The sequence below is a fragment of the Salvelinus namaycush genome, chromosome 35 (assembly GCF_016432855.1).
Source record: "Salvelinus namaycush isolate Seneca chromosome 35, SaNama_1.0, whole genome shotgun sequence".
NCBI classification, from domain to species: domain Eukaryota; kingdom Metazoa; phylum Chordata; class Actinopteri; order Salmoniformes; family Salmonidae; genus Salvelinus; species Salvelinus namaycush.
The window spans coordinates 28,809,048-28,817,719 of record NC_052341.1 but is presented as its reverse complement, the minus strand read 5'-3'; positions in this window follow the sequence as shown (position 1 = coordinate 28,817,719).

Below are 8,672 nucleotides of genomic sequence, written 5' to 3'. Positions count from 1 at the left end.
TTTCAATGTGGCACCGTCATAGGATGCCACCTTTCTAACAAGTCAGTTCGTAAAATGTCTGCACTGCTAGAGCTGCCCAGGTCAACTGTATGTGCTGTTACTGTGAAGTGGAAACGTCTAGGAGCAACAATGGCTCAGCCGCAAAGTGGTAGGCCACACAATCTCACAGAACGGGTCCGCCGAGTGTTGAAGCGCATAGCGGGTAAAAATTGTCTGTCCTCAGTTGCAACACTCACTACAGAGTTCCAAACTGCCTCTGGAAGCAACATCAGCACCGGAATTGTCCGTCGGGAGCTTCATGAAATGGGTTTCCATGGCCGAGCAGCCGCACAGAAGCCTAAGATCACCATGTGCAATGCCAAGCGTCGGCTGGTGTGGTGTAAAGCTCGCCGCCATTGAACTCTGGAGCAGTAGAAACACATTCTCCGGAGTGATGAATCACACATCACCATCTGGCAGTTCGACGGACTAATCTGGGTTTGGCGGATGCCAGGAGAACGCTACCTGCCTAAATGCATAGTGGCAACTGTAAAGTTTGGTGGAGGAGCAATAATGGTCTGGGGCTGTTTTTCATGGTTTGGAATAGGCCCCTTAGTTCCAGTGAAGGGAAATCAACGCTACAGCATACAATGACATTATAGACTATTCTGTGCTTCCAACTTTGTGGCAAGAATTTGGGGAAAGCCCTTTGCTGTTTCAGCATGACAATCCAGACAGAAAATACTTGTTGTGATCGGTGCGGAAGAATTTGACTGGCCTGCACAGAGCCCTGACCTCAACCCCATCAAACACGAGCCAGGCCTAGTCGCCCAATATCAGGGCCCAACCTCACTAATGCTCTTGTGGCTGAATGGAAGCAAGTCATGACAGCAATGTTCCAACATCTACTGGAAAGCCTTCCCAGAAGAGTGGAGGCTGTTATAGCAGAAAAGGGGGGCCCATATTAATGCCCATCATTTTGGAATGAGATGTTTGACGAGCAAGTGCCCAGATACCTTTTGGTCATCTAGTGTATGTTATTCTTGTCCTTTAACTTCTTATGGCTGCAAGGGAAAGTATTGAGTAGCCAGTGAAATCGTGCCCATTTCAAACGGCCTCGTACTCAATTCTTGCTCGTACAATATGGATATTATTATTACTATTGGATAGAAAACACTCTCTAGTTTCTAAAACCGTTGGAATTATTTCTCTGAGTGAAACAGAACTCATTTGGCAGCACTTTCCCTGACCAGGAAGTAGAATGTCAGAAATATATGCTCTGTTCAACTTCCTGCCTATACATGGTCATGACACGTAGGAGTCTACGTACACTCCATACGCCTTCCTCTGGGTGTCAAGATGATGTGAGAGAAGAAATGTTGTGTTTATCTTGGTCTGGGGTGGAATAAAAGCTATTTCTCTGACGTGACCGTCCACTTCCGGTACTCTGAAGCGCGCGACTTGGAAGTGGGATTGCCTTCTGTTTTGCTGCCGTAATGGACGACAACTATCTCCGGCTCGGATTTTATTTGATACAAGTGACCATATCATCGTAATGTATGTTTTTTCAATATAGTTTAATCAGATTATTGAAATTTTTTCGGGAGTTTTGCCGTGTTCCGTTCTCTGACTGTGTTTACGTTGGAGAGATCCGTGCCACTCGGCTAGTGCCCATGCTAAATGAAGAGGGAAATTTGCCGTTCTGAATCCAAACAACGACTCATCTGGACAAAGGACATCTTGTTCAACATTCTGATGAAAGATCAGCAAAAGTAAGACCCAATTTATGATGTTATTTCATATATCTGTCGTGCATGTGAACTGGTCGTGGGCGCCCAAGTGTTTCTGGCTATTGTGGCTACGCTAATATAGCGCTACATTTTGTTTTCGCTGTAAAACATTTAATAAATCGGAAATATTGTCTGGAATCACAAGATGCCTGTCTTTCAATTGCTGCACACTATGTATTTTTCAGAAATGTTTTATGATGAGTAATTAGGTATTTGACGTTGGTGTCTGTAAATATTATGGCTGCTTTCAGTGCAATTTCTGATTGTAGCTGAAATGTAAACTATGATTTATACCTGAAATATGCACATTTTTCGAACAAAACATATGCTATACAATAAATATGTTATCAGACTGTCATCTGATGAAGTTTTTTCTTGGTTAGTGGCTATTTATTTCTTTATTTGGTCAATTTGTGATAGCTAGTGATGGAGTAAGAAACTGATGGAGTTAGAAAAGTGGTGTCTTTTGCTAACGTGGTTAGCTAATAGATTTACATATTTTGTCTTCCCTGTAAAACATTTTAAAAATCGGACATGTTGGCTTGATTCACAAGATGTGTACCTTTCATATGCTGTATTGGACTTGTTAATGTGTGAAAGTTAAATATTTAAAAAAAATATATTTTGAATTTCGCGCCCTGCACTTGAGCTGGATGTTGTCATAAGTGTACCGACGTCGGGCTTGCAGCCCAAACAGGTCCTTTAACTTCTCTGATCTACGGATACCGGATGCGGGTTTAAATTCGACAACATACGGTGATCGCCACAAATAGTCATATTAAACATTCCTGAAAATACAAGTGTCTCACATGCTTCAAAAGCCTAGAATCTTGCTAATCCAACTGCGTTGTCAGATTTAAAAAAGGATTTACTCCGAAAGAATACGATGCGATTATCTGAGCACAGAGTTCCATACCAAAATATTTTTTCAACCAGCACAGGCGTAACAAAATCAGATTGCAATGAAATAAATTGTTTACCTTTGAAGATCTTGCTCTGTTTGCAATCCCAAGGCTCATTGTTACACAATGAATGGTCTTTTGTTCGGTTAAATCCATTTTTATAGCCTAACACGAAACATTTTGTGAACGCTTATCTCGTTGAATTTCGTGTCATTCAATTTTCGACGAAACATTCGATGTAAATACACAGACTAAACCTGACTTTATCCAGTCATGTTTGGTTTCCTTGCAATCAACTGTTTGTTTGTAACACAACCAAACTTGATGGGTCATTTCGCGGGACGTATTGACCCAAAGAAACCGATTGGAAGACAACAAGTAACGACCTCATTGTGCACCAAGTATATGACCGCTGTTTCGTTGATTGACTGTATTTTAACCCAATGACCACTGATCGTCTTGAAATCTAGCTGGGTAGATAGCCAATGAGCAGAGGTAAACGGCAATATGTAATGTTTGTGTTTTGGAAGACCAACCCATGTAGTAAACTCCGGCGTAAAGACCGTCATTCGCCATTGAAGATTCATACTGGAAGGAGCCAAATTCATTACGCACAGCACTGTTTCGGTAACAAGCATCTTCAGATGTTTATATATCGAAAATCATGGAGAATAAGTCAGGGAAAGCTAAATCTAAGACTAGATATACGAATGTAGACAAAATTATAGAGGAAATTGATCGTGAAAGTGAAACATATGCTTTTGGAAGACGACTCAGTTAGCGACCATGACTCAAATGGAAGCATATTTTTTGAACGGAGAGGACATTGTTTTGTACTGGTGAGTTCTTCTCATGCTAATGCCGTTGTTTGAAATTAATAATATAAAATATTATTTGTGATTGTTTTTACATTTTATTTGCAATATATAAAAATGTAATGAAATGTGTAAAGTACACATTGGCTATACTTCCTCCAGCGGCATGCTTCCTCAACTCAGTCTACATATTATGGATTAGAGGGAGCATGGTCGAGATGCGTGTCTCTACCTGTCACGTTCCTGACCTGTTTTCTGTTATTTTTGTATGTGTTTAGTTGGTCAGGGCGTGAGTTGGGGTGGGCATTCTATGTTTTGTGTTTCTATGTTTAGGTCATTTGTAATTAGCCTTATATGGTTCTCAATCAGGGACAGGTGTTTGACGTTTCCTCTGATTGAGAACCATATAAAGGTAGGCTGTTCACACTGTTTGTTTGTGGGTGATTGTCTTCTGTGTCTGTGTATGTGTATGTTGCACCATACGGGACTGTTTCGGTTTGTTCGTTCGTTTGTTGTAGTCTGTACCTGTTCGTGCGTTCTTCGTGTTATATGTAAGTTCTCAGGTCCAGGTCTGTCTACATCGTTTATTTGTTTTGTAGTTGTTAGAGTTTTCGTATTTTCGTCTTTTCTTTAATAAATCATTATGTCAAATTATCACGCTGCGCTTTGGTCCAATCCCTACTCCTCCTCTTCTTCCGAAGAGGAGGAGGACAGCCGTTACACTACCCTGCTGTCTCTAGCTCCACACCTCCTGGGCCATCTAGAGGTAAACTGTTCATATTTACTCTTGAGGGCTATATAAATAGATTTGATTTGATAGAGGACTGAGGGTCTTCCAAATATTGAAAGTGTGTAAATAGTTACCCATGTTATTTTGTAAATGTATATATTTTTTTCCCCATTTTTCCCCCCCATTTTCCCCCCTCCATTTTTTGGGGGGGTGTGTTAGAATACCATTTTGGTATTTTGTATATAGTTATTTGTTTCAAAATGTATACCTTCACCAATTTGGCCACTTGGGTACATTTGGGCTACTTGTGTGGGACACCTGGGTGACTTCATGATAAATGTCATGTAGCACACTCATTTGGGAAGTTATCATTCTGAAACTTTGCACAAGTACTGTTGCCCTCTTATGTTTTTCACTGAAATTGTCCCCATATTCATATCTGAATGTTTGTTTTATCTTGTTCATTTTAAAGATGATACAACAATTAAAAATAAAAAACATATGTTTTTTTCACTGTATTATCTAAACCAGATCTATTGTGTTATATTCTCCTACATTCAATTCACATTTACACAAACTTCAGAGTGTTTTCTTTCAAATGGTACCAAGAATATGCATATCCTTGCTCCTGGGCCTGAGCTAGAGGCAGTTAGATTTGGGTATGTCTTCAGGCGGAAATTGAAAGAAGGGGGGATAGCTGTAAGTTAAGCTCCTTGTATTTGGACTCACCAAAAGCCTTGGATATTTGTGCCAGTGAGTGGATTCTCTATGTAGTCTTGTTTAATGATGGGCATTCAGTGACTAATCAGTCTTTTCCTCTGTCCATTAGCAGCAAGCAGAGGCAGAGCGGGGGACCATCACCGCTGGGTAGACATCTCTTTCATTATGACTACAGCTCACAGCACCTCGGCTCACAGCACCACGTAACACCTATGCAATAACAGTGTTTCAGGTCCCTATTCACAACCACTGTTATTTCCACCTGCATTATTTAATGCTGTGTCCTTCTCTTCATAGTTACTATTTCTATGCAATGAATCTACATTTGAGTGTTTTTTTATGACTAGTGCGACATAGGCCATATATGATTATAATTATACCGGAAGAGCTTTTCTGGAACTCATTGTGGAAGGGACGAGTTAAATACCTAAAAGTGACGTAATGCTTTACAACCATATTACCCCCCCCCCCGGTCTTTCTCCTTTAAGCTGTGTAACACCAAGAGTTTGCAATGCCCCTGTCCAACAGTGGAAAGAGAGGGAGTGATTATAATTTAAATTCAGAACGAGGCATCGTGATGAATACATGTCAGAGTAATTTGCTGTCATTGGCTCACCAGGGTGCTGCGGGTCATGAGTCATATGAGTTGTAGACTCTCGCCTCATCATGACTTCAAGTGGAGTGTCACTCCAGTGACACATTTCTATGACTTTGCTGGTGGTTCAGTCATTAGATACTATGTGCATAGCTGACCTCTTAGCGAGTCCAACACTTTATTTGGCACTAAAGTTAAATACCAAGCGTCTCTCCAATCTAGCAACGAAAATCACCTTTACTGTAGCTTCCTTTTCACACAATGTAGTGACATCCTGACATGAATGGAACACTGCACCATGTGTAGGTGCCTTGAGCCAGTTCCAATCAATATGTCCAGTTGTGTATGTCTGAAAGTGTGGTTGTCCATGCTTGTTGGTGTTTGTTTGTGTGTATGTTGTGCATTTGGTCAACCTTGTATGTGAAGGCTACAGTCGAATTTTGTACAGTGTCATCATACTCAGGTGTCATAGTAGGAGCGGCCAAAGGGTTCTGTTTGTGCCTGACCAGCCACTGTAGTGAACCTGGACTCTGCATGGTTGGTTTAGACCAGAGAGACTTATACAGAGACTGCACCACCATGCAAACCAGCCCCAGACAGCTACTGTCGAGACTGCTGCCTGCCTGCCTGCCTGCTTTACCGTCTTATCTCTAACAACACTGCTTTGCCCAGAGTGCTGACCTTGAGAAGTAATTTGGTGGATCAATATTTGCTGGGATTGAAGAGTGAAGAGGAAGTAAGGGCTGCTCGTGGACTGAGTGGTGCAGATTTAGTGAATTGCAATAGCATTCATACAAAGGCTCATGGAATTTCCTAGAGTCCATTTGCCGCAGAATTAACTATGGTGTGTAAGCAACTAGATCTCACAGTCTCACTTCAGTATTCTATGTTTGTCCAGCAGCGGATAAACATCAAAACTCGACAGTTAAAGAAACGTTCAGAATTTTTTTTACCTCAAAATCGCTGTCCAGATCATGTTATGAACATGCACATTAGGACTGTGAAAACAGCTTCCAAATGCATTCTGTTGATCAAAAGCAGATTTTTTTGTATTTGGGGGTAATCATGTGTTTTTTTCTTTTACTATTACAAGCTTTAGGGAAGAGTGAGGTTGATTTCCTGACCACCGCTTGTCCCATCCCCAAACGCTGGGATTTAAAAAAAGTGTGCGTTCCTAGCTAAACAGTCTTGAGACAGTAGTTCTATATCAGTCAGAAAACCTATAGTTTGTTGAATAGCTGCTGCAAGTGATGACCCCTCTGCACTGTTTGACAATTACAACTCTTATCAGGTGCTGTTGAATGATCAGAATCTACTTTATTTGCCAAGTACATTTACAAATACCAGAAATTTGACTTAGTGAGAAGGTGCTGCCAGCAATGGACAATTACACAGAATACAATATATCGGAACAGTAAACATAAAACTCTGGAGTATAGGCTGATTTAGTTTGTCAGTTTTGTTGGCGAGTGAACACATGTTGGAGAGGAACAAGCCAGGAAGTGAAGCACGGAGGTCCCATCTTCTAAAGCGCAGGAGAGCCCTTGTGCACCTTCGCCTTCTCCTCAGGTGTACACCTCCACATTCCTTGCTAGTAGTCCAACTCAGAGTCGTGGATGGTCCTTTCGCAATATTTCAGTGCATAAGGACCGAATTTTGGGTCACAAACCAGATGACAATGTGTCCCTAATATTCAATAGCTCATCCCTGTCACGTTCGTCGTATGAATCGGACCAAGGCTCAGCGTGGTATGCATACATTCTTTATTATAATACGAATGAATACTGAACAAACTAACCAAAATAACAAAACGACACGTGAAGCTATACAAAACGAGTGCTGACAGGCAACTACACATAGACAAGAACCCAGGAACACCAAAGGGAAAATGGCTACCTAAATATGATCCCCAATCAGAGACAACGATAAACAGCTGCTTCTGATTGGGAACCATATCAGGCCACCATAGACATACAAATCACCTAGACCTACAAAAACCCTAGACATGGAAAAACCCTAGACAATACAAAACCTCCCCTTACTCGCACCAAAAACGTACCCACCCTAGTCACACCCTGACCTAACCAACATATAAAGGAAACAGAGATATCTCAGGTCAGGGCGTGACAGTACCCCCCCCCCCCCCCCACAAAGGTGGGGACTCCCGGCCGCAAACCTGAACATATAGGGAGGGTCCGGGTGGGCATCTAGCCTCGGTGGCGGCTCCGGTTCTGGACGCAGCCCCCCCTCTTTACGTTGATCTCTCCGCCTTTGTAGAACCGGACCGCGGATCATCGCCGGAGGCCCCGGACTGCGGATCGTCGCCGGAGACCCCGGACTGGGGACCGTCGCCGGAGGCCCCGGACTGGGGACCGTCGCCGGAGGCCCCGGACTGGGGACCGTCGCCGGAGGCCCCGGACTGGGGACCGTCGCCGGAGGCCCCGGACTGGGGACCGTCGCCGGAGGCCCCGGACTGGGGATCGCCGCCGGAGGCCCCGGACTGGGGATCGCCGCCGGAGACCCCGGACTGGGGACCGTCGCCGGAGGTCCCGGACTGGGAACCGTCGCCGGAGGCCCCGGACTGTGGCCCGTCGTTGGAGGTTCCGGACTGGGGATCGTCGCTGGAGGCTCCGGACTGGGGATCGTCGCTGGAGGCTCCGGACTGGGGATCGCCGCTGGAGGCTCCGGACTGGGGATCGCCGCTGGAGGCTCCGGACTGGAAATCGCCGCTGGAGTCTCCGGACTGGGGATCGCCGCTGGAGGCTCCGGACTGGGGATCGCCGCTGGAGGCTCCGGACTGGGGATCGCCGCTGGAGGCTCCGGACTGGGGATCGCCGCTGGAGGCTCCGGACTGTGGACCTTCGTAGGAGGTTCCGAACTGTGGCCCGTCGTTGGAGGATCCGGACTGTGGCATGTCGCCGGAAGCTCTGGACTGGGAACTGTCGCCGGAAGCTCTGGACTGGGTACTGTCGCCGGAAGCACTGGACTGGGAACTGTCGCCGGAAGCTCTGGACTGGGAACTGTCGCCGGAAGCTCTGGACTGGGAACTGTCGCCGTAAGTTCTGGACTGGGAACTGTCGCCGGAAGCTCTGCACTGGGAACTGTCGCCGGAAGCTCTGGACTGTGGAAGCGCACTGGAAG